Raw genomic sequence first — 9,645 nt, forward strand, 5'->3', positions numbered from 1 at the left:
GGTGAGCGCCATCAGAAGATTCGGACATGCCTGTCCGGGGAAGTTGAAACGTCCTCCTCTCCCATCCGGCTGTGAGATATCCGAATGTGAAATGTCAGCGCACGAAATTCCGGATGTGAAATGTCGGCGGACGGAATTCCTCCCTAGGTGGACTGAGCTATGCTGCGCAAGGGGGACCGTCTGCGTGTGTAAGGTGTAGGGACCCATCCGGCTCAACTCCATCCGGATTCCCCAAGAGGACATGTGCCGCCATGCTATCCGGCACTCGTGAACATCATACTCCGGATGATAGTATATCCTATCCGGATATGTTGTCTAGATGGAAAACATTGACTAAAGTGAGCAAGCCTTGCTATTGCCCACATTCCGCCGCTCTCCAATGGTGTGTCCGGACTCCCTATCCGGACATCTTTTGCCATGGATTCTTAAAGAACTCTCCTCAATCTCGAATTGCTTTGGTGATCAAAAAGCTATCAAAACACCAAAACTTAACACAATTTGATTAGAATTGATTGCAAGGGTCCTTAACATGTTAATTGGGTTAAAAGGTGATAACTACTACTCTAAAGTGTTTAAAAGAGTTAATCACAAGCTATCATCAATAAGTTTCTAGTTCCTCATTTGTTCTTTGCTTGTGTGTTTTGGGCTAGTCCTCTGTTTGATACCCTTAGAACAACAACTTCTTCCACATTGATCAATGAAAACCTGAAATGAGGTTGATAATAACCTGAGTTTGCATGCTTATGAGTGTAGGCATGAATTTGGACATATAAGACTACTTTAACCATAGTACAAAAAACATTAAAATACATATTTTGAAAGCCGTTAGTTAATATCATATCAAATCAACAAAATAAGTGCAAACCATCTATCAAATGCAAGTAGATTATATATGTATTGTCTCTTCCTAGGAGAAAATCAAGGTATACTATATTTGTGAAAATTAATCAAAGAGTACTTTAATACTAGCTAGCTATCTCTAGTAATAAGAAAAAAAAATGTACCTTGATGTCTACGAAAGACCTTTTGGTGGAACTTCGTCATCAATAATCAATAAAATTTGCAATGGAATCAACTATTTCTTCCCCATTATTAAATTTGAAGGACGGCCACACCGTGTGTGAAATGTTACTTCGTTTCTGCTTTTAGGTTAGAATTTAAATGACGACGTGGACAGGATCCAATTATTTGTCGCATGGAGCTTCTCCTTGTTGGCACGTAGCTGTTTGTTAGGTGTTGGAAACCACAACTGCATTGATAGCAGCTGAGTTCTGATGGAAAAACACACTACATATACCCCTGAGCATATGCATTCTTGAAGCAAGAGAAGTAGCAAAATCCAAATATGGCTTCTAAACCCGGAATACTCACTGATTGGCCATGGACACCTCTTGGCAACTTCAAGGTACTCCTCCTTAGTCAATCTCAAATCTCTCTTTCTCTTTCTTTTTTTCTCTCTCTCTCTTTACTAAAGAGGGGTCTCCCTGGATATGATCTTGCCATGTTTGATTGTTATGCCGCATAACATAAAAGTTGACAAGATAAAAATCTTTTAGAAACCAATAATTGTCGTCAAAATTACAGTCATATATACTGATAGATATACAGGGTCTACTTTTTAATGGCATGCAGGATATTTTTCTATAAACTCAAGCATATTTCTATACAGGATTTTTCTGAAGAAGAATCTCAAATTTAATTTCCTTTATATATTCATTCCATCTTATTTATTTACTTTTTCACTTGTACTGATTTGTTGTCTGATGTGGATGAAGTACGTAGTCTTGGCACCATGGGCGATTCATGCCATATACTCGTTCGTAGTGAAAGATGAGAAGGAGAGAGACATTTCTCACTTTCTAATATTCCCATTTCTGTTATGGAGGATGCTCCACAACCAGCTTTGGATTTCACTTTCTCGCCATCGAACAGCCAAGGGCAACAACAGGATTGTTGACAAGGGCATTGAATTTGAGCAAGTTGACAGAGAAAGAAACTGGTATATAAACGCATCCTATCATTTGAAGCAAGACAAAAAGTTAAAAAATTTAACGCCTCAAATCAATCCTTGTGGGAGGTCTTAGTCCAAGTTTTCTGATGGTGTTTTGGCTTTGTAGGGATGACCAGATTATTTTGAATGGGATCATATTCTACATAACTTATTTCACAGTTCCAGGGGGAACTCACATGCCGTTTTGGAGAGCAGATGGTGTAGTTATTACAATTCTGCTTCATACGGGCCCTGTGGAGTTTCTGTATTACTGGTTTCACAGGGCTCTGCACCATCATTATCTCTACTCACGTTACCATTCTCATCACCATTCCTCTATCGTCACTGAGCCCATCACCTGTAAGAACTAGTATTTTGCTTTTCAGCTTTAACTGCCTTCGACTTACTTCTGGAATATTTAAAAAGAATAGAAATGTATATATCCTTTTATGCAGACTTCTTAAATAAATAAATAAAAATACCCTCTAAATATAATTAAAATTTTAAACATTTTAAGATTTTGATTGTATTCATCCGGACCAAAGAAACTGCATCGATATTATCTTTGACATAAAAATGCATAAAATAATAAATATTTTTGGATTAGTTGAGATAATTTAAAAATATGAAAAGATGGATTGGCTTGTAGTATATATTTCGAAATGACTTTTTCCAAAGGAATTAATTTGTGGTGGATTCAGCCATGCATAGTTAATAAATACAACTATAATGAATAAATGTCTTATGACATAGAGTGTGTTTAACAATGATTTTAGGAAACATTTTTAGTATTTTTGACATTTGAATGATAAAAATTTTCATATGTTAAAAATGTTAGAAACGTTTTCTAAAATTACTGTCAAACGAGTTCTTAGTCCAACATGAGGTTAAGATGGGACAACACCCATTAATAATGTATGAGGTGGAATCAAACCCATAAAACTTTTCAACCAATAAAATCAAAACTAGAGAAGGGGACATATCGGTCATTAAAACTCTTCAACTTTGAATAAGTTTCATTATGTTAATTATATTGTTATATTGTATGGCAGCGGTCATTCATCCATTTGCAGAGCATATAGGATATTTTCTGCTGTTTTCAATACCACTGCTGACCATGAATTTCACCGGAACAAGCTCTATTGTAGCTTTTGTCGGCTACATTTCTTATATTGATTTCATGAACAACATGGGGCACTGCAACTTCGAGCTTGTGCCCAAGTGGCTCTTCTCCATATTTCCCTTCCTCAAGTATCTTATGTATACCCCCTCGTAAGTCCCCCCTACCATCACTCTATGCTTCTCTTTAATTTGATATTTCTTGTTTTACGATATGATACAGACACTGGTAGTATTAAATAAGGCCCATGCCTTTGAAGACATTCAATTGAAAAGAACAAAAACTAGTTTATCTTTAATTCAAATGTCGCATATTAGAGGGATTAAAACATTAGTATAATCTACAAGGAAGAAATATAAATTTTAAAAATTAAAAATGTTGAAAGGAGTGTATTTAATTGGCCATGGACTACCCATGATAGGTGTATGCGGGACTATGCAGGACCACATGTAACCATAATGAATATAGAGTCCATGGTGGTACCACTACGCCCTCCACAACTACTACATGTTTGGGACTCGTAGGCCACAACATTTTTATTGTAACATTAATCGGTGATAACTATTAGGTAGAGAACTCTAATCTATAATTATTTTTGATTTATTATGGATAAATATGGAAAGTTTTGATAAAGATCATACTAAATATATATATAGATTCAATAAAATAAAAAATGTTAAAAATAAAATATATGGCAAAAACATTGGATCACCCACGATATTAATTTAAAAGTGAGATCACATGTAATCACGAGGCACCTATGTGGTCCAACATGAGACACCTTTTTCAAGGTCATGGGACCAAATTAGTTGCCAGTGGTCCCAAGAACTAAATATTATGTTACAAATAAATAAAATTTTGTATTATAGTAGAACCCATAAAAAGTAGGAATTATTCATTTTAATTTATTCCTAAAATTTAAATAATACACAATAAAAATATAAAAATAATGCTAAGATATTAGTAATTGGATAGTAGAACTATTGTTAAGCATTTTACTTATGACTTAAAAACAAAATAAAATTTTACACATCAAATTGATGTAGAAGCTATAAAATAAATGCAACAACAAAATTAATCGATATTTATTATTTTATTAAAAAAAGAAGAAAAAACCTAACAAATTGATCACCTAAATATAATTACTCCAAATATTTGAAGAACAAGAACCAATAAAAAAAATAGTATTAATATTTGTTATATTTTTTATGCTTTGTTTTGCATCAATTACATTATTACAAGTTAATTATATTAAAAGGCACTTGCTTAATATAAAAAAGAAAAAAATTAGAAAGAAATACATATAAATATTTCCTTTGATCAAATCCCAACTTGCAATTGAAATGAGTCCATAAAAAATATAATAAATTGATTAAAAGGGATGAAATAATTCCCAAATTATAAATCTAACTTCTTCCATACTTTTTACTTGAAAAGTGACTTAATAGTTTTTTTTTTTTTTTTTTTTTTTTTTTTTACATAAATACCATTCACCATTTCGAATATTACATGTAAATTTTAAAAGAAATTGTTATTTTTACAAGAAAAATGAGAGGACATTTTTGTCAAAAAGAGAAAAAAATTGGAGGGTCAAATTTCTAAACTTTAGGACCTTTTAATCAAATAACCTTAAAAATTGATTAAAAAAAATGAAATAAATAGCAGGTAATTCAATTAGTAATAACTTGCTTTTAGTAATACTTTAATCATTTCCACATTCTAGTTTTTTGGATATTCGTTAGAAATCATATATATTTTATGATGATAAATGATTTCAACTTCTTCAAATTTCAGGTTTCACTCTCTGCATCACACCCAATTCCGAACCAATTACTCACTCTTCATGCCATTCTATGACTACATTTATGATACTATGGACAAATCTTGAGATGTACTATATGAAAAATCACTTACAAGGCCTGAAGAATCCCCTGATGTAGTGCATCTTAGCCATCTCACAACACCAAACTCCATTTATCATATAAGGCTAGGTTTTGCCTCCGTGGCCTCCAAGCCATACATCTCCAAATGGTACTTGAGACTAATGTGGCCTCTAACATCTTGGTATATGATGTTGATTTGGATTTGTTCTCGTACATTTGTTCTTGAAAGGAACCATTTCAACAAACTCAAGTTACAAACATGGGTCATACCAAAATATAGGATTCAAGTAAGAATCATATTTTGTTGTTATTTTATTTTCTTAATTTATTAATGTATTTTGTCATTGTTTCTTATTTTTTAAGAATGATTTATTTCTAGTTAGTTATTACTCATTGACTCAATTGTTGGATGGTGTAGTACTTCTTGAAAGGGCAAAATGAGCCCATCAATAGCTTGATTGAAGAAGCCATACTAGATGCAGACCAAAAAGGTGTTAAAGTGTTGAGTTTAGGCATTCTCAACCAAGCAAGTTATTATTCCTTTACCATTTTGGTTCCATTTTTTTTTCTTCTTTAGTTTCCTCATTCCCTTTGGTCCCTTTCATGCATAGATGTAGAGAAATTATATGACTGATCTACATCCTTGCATATGGATATTGTTCACTTTAATCAAGTGTCACCCTTCCATATGAATATTATCCATTTTAATATAATACTAAAAATTGACAGGAATATCACAAATTCCTTTCATATAGATATTATTTGCTTTAATATAATGTTAAGAACCGATTAAGATATCATAAATCCCTTTGATGTGAATATAATCCATTTTAATATAATACTAAGAAATGATGGGGATACCACAAATTCCTTTCATCTAGATATTATTTGCTTTAATATAATGTTAAGAACTTATTAAGATATCATAAATCCCTTTTAGTGAATATTGTACGCTTTAATATAGTAATAGAAATTGATTGAGATATTAATATATGTCATGTGATTATGGTGAGAGACAGACATCCCTTGTGAGGAGGTCCTTGCATGTGTAAATATTGTTTATTTAGGCCACACAAATTTAAAATACATTTACATGAAACTTCTTTCTTTAATTAATTGGGATATCATATATTATGACTTTCACAAGAAGATCTTGGATTGATAGAAGCTTGGACTATCTTTTATTGAACCAACTTTAGATTGTTATACACCTGAAATGCACTTAGATAACCTATTTTCATTCCCATCCCCTATTTTCATTATAAGTAAATCTTTGATGACTAGATGAGAATTGTTGTGCCTATATATTGGTTTATAGTTTATATATGATTAATTCACTCATTTCCTTCTTTAATATTGAGCCCTCCAGCAATTCATCATCCATATTTGAAAAGTTTTAGTTCAAAATAAATTTTTATTTAATTAATTAAAAAATTATGCAGGGTGAAGAGCTTAATATATATGGTGAGCTTTGTATCCATAGAAATCCTAAGCTCAAAATCAAGGTGGTGGATGGGAGCAGCTTAGCAGTAGCCATTGTTTTGAACAGCATTCCAAAAGGAACCACTCAAGTACTCTTCCGAGGCAAGCTTTCCAAGGTTGCTTATTTCACAGCCCTTGCTTTGTGCCAAAAGGGCATCCAGGTATTTTTAATATAAATGAAAAAATGTTATTAAAATTTGAATGGTGCTACATATATGTATCCCTACTTTATCACCTACTTATATAGTAGTCGGTGATTAGGTGTACTAAAAATGTATGATATATGATGCTCAAATAATCATATAACTAGCAAAAACTAACTTCTTTAATTAATGTCAAACAACAACTGCTGTTTTACCTGTTCAATCCTAGTTTTGATTTATATTGGAATACAATTGAAATAATTCTTAGGTGACTACTTTCCATGAGGAAGAGTACGCGAAGATCAATATGAAGCTGAACAACAAATTGGGAGGTAAATTGGCTCTTTCAAAAAATTATGCCCATAAGGTAAAATCCCTTCTTTCATTATTTTTTTTCTTATTCTTTTTATTTTTATTTTCTATAATCTTCCTTCCTGGTTACCATTGGAAACTTCCTTTTTAATTATAGTTGTACTGTTTCGTGTATTCAATGAGAAAAACTTTTTGTTTAATGACAGGCTAATGAACAAAGAACTACTATGATGAAGTTAACATAATTAAGCATTGGAGAATTTACATATCACAGCAATTTTTCTGAAAATCAAACTTTTTTCTTTTTTTCTTTTTTGGAAAAAAAAATGGACTTAGCATTAAAGATGTTTGAGATATAGTAGTGAAATATTGTACAGATATGGTTGATTGGAGATGGCTTGACCGAGGAAGAACAATTGAAGGCACCAAAAGGAACTTTATTTATTCCCTTTTCTCAATTCCCTCCAAAGAGAATGCGTAAAGATTGCTTCTACCATACCACACCAGCAATGATGTCTCCCACATCTTTTGAGAACATGGATTCGTGTGAGGTCAGTCAATAATATTAATTTTGAAGATAACAAGCATTATATATTAGTACAAAAGTAATTTTAAGCATAATGACAAATGGCTTCATACAATTAATACAAGTGTTCTTTCATATGTAACAAGTACAAATTTATTTTGTATACCATTATTTTGTACAAATTTATGAAAATATTTATTGAAATGCAGAATTGGTTGCCAAGAAGAGCAATGAGTGCATGGCGTGTAGCTGGAATATTGCATGCATTAGAAGGATGGAATGTGCACGAGTGCGGTCACACCATTTTCAATATTGAGAAGATTTGGGAAGCCAGTCTTCAACATGGATTTCGTCCTTTAATGATTCCCTCTTAAAGATTAAGACGACTTTATTTACTTGGTTTTCTATTCATTGCTAATATCTGGAATGTTATATGTTATGGTTCATGTCATATGAACTCTATCTATCTTTTAAGTATGCATGATATGATATTCCAAGTCTTCTTGATTATCTTCCTCTGTTGTTAATTTTTAAGAGATTTTAAAAAAAAATTGTTGTGCGTGTACCAAGTTTTGAAATTGGGGTTATGGACTCTACTTGAAATATATTCCATTTGACTCTTGCAAGTCAAAATTGTGGGTTATTTGTGTTAGACTTTGTTGGAAAATATTTTCATTTGATGTTTAATATAAAACTTAAAAAAATAACATTTAGGATCTGAGGAAGAAAACATACTTTGATCTATACTCTTTAACTTTAATATGATTTGAGGTTTTTCAAGTAACCATCTTGCACTCTTTGACTCTTGATCTTCAATCTCCTATTCTCCATTTATGCACTCCTTAGTAATAGGTATAGATATCGAAGATGAATCTCACCTATGGATAACACCTAGAGGGGGGATGTGAACAAGTGTTTTTAATACAATTTGAGTTGGTATCTCACAAATGCAAACAACACCCCTAAATTTTCAAGTGTTGACTTTCTATTTCAATCCTACTAAAGAGCAAAAAAATCACAAGCAATAATAGATCATAGATCAACTAACACTTTCCCAACAAGATAGTCAATACAATTCACATACAAATGAGTTAACACTCCCCAAGCAAGATATATAAGACATTTCATTAACTTAACTTCACATTTTCACATGTCCCTTGACATCAACATCGAAATTGAAACGTATATACTACATTCTTTCAAAGCTTAAATGATCCAATTTCAACTCATATCTCAATCTATCAACAAAATAACTCAATGGAAATATTATAAGCTAATGAAAACCTAATCAAAAGAAGACATATAATAAAAAGACAATAACACCAATATTTTAACGTGGAAAACCTCTTAAGAGATAAAAAACTGTAAGCCTCAAGCAAACAAAACATCTACTATAAAGAAAATTAATTGAGTATAAGAATTTACTTAGACTCAGCCTTCTATCCTTACTTAAACCACTTGCTTAGAAACTACAAAATTTAACTACCGACTGTAGACTCTCCATTTTGTTCTCCTAACACATGTCCTATTAGGTATTTATTCGATACTTTACAACAATTTCCTAGTGGCCCATTGCTACTCGTGTAGTGTATCTTTCCTAAGCCACCTTGGAGACTTTGGTTGAGGGATTTACCTAACCCCATTGTGACTCTTGTTAGCCTTACTTAGACTTAGGCACCCTAAACCCACCTCAGGCCCACTTAGGCACACTTGGCCCATTAGGCACCACCTTAGGCCCACTTAGTACACCCTAGGCCCATTAGACACCACTTTAAGCCCACTTAGGCATCCTAGGCTCACTTAGGCACCACCTTAGGCCCACTTAGGTACCTTAGGTTCACTTAGTATACCTTAGGCCCACTTAGATACACCTAACCCATCAAGCACCACCTTAGGCCAACTTAGTACACCCTAGGCCCATTAGACATACCTGGCCCATTAGGCACCACTTTAAGGCCACTTAGGCACCTTAAGTTCACTTAATACACCCTAGGCCCATTAGACACACCCGACCCATTAGGCACCACTTTAAGCCCACTTAGGCATCCCCCTAGGCCCATTTAGGCACCTTAGGTTCACTTATATAAACTTAGGCTCATTAGGCACCACCCTAGGCCCACTTAGGCACCTTAGGCCCATTTAGGCACCACCTTAGGCCCACTTAGAATCCCTTGGGTAGTTCTTTAAGC

General features: G+C 33.2%; 1 pseudogene; it reads left to right on the forward strand.

Moving 5' to 3' along the window:
* Positions 1 to 1,322: 1,322 nt before the first annotated feature.
* LOC117931842 lies at positions 1,323 to 7,985 on the forward strand (annotated as a pseudogene).
* The last annotated feature ends 1,660 nt before the right edge of the window (positions 7,986 to 9,645 follow it).

This window comes from Vitis riparia, chromosome 15 (genome assembly GCF_004353265.1).
Source record: "Vitis riparia cultivar Riparia Gloire de Montpellier isolate 1030 chromosome 15, EGFV_Vit.rip_1.0, whole genome shotgun sequence".
Lineage (NCBI taxonomy): Eukaryota > Viridiplantae > Streptophyta > Magnoliopsida > Vitales > Vitaceae > Vitis > Vitis riparia.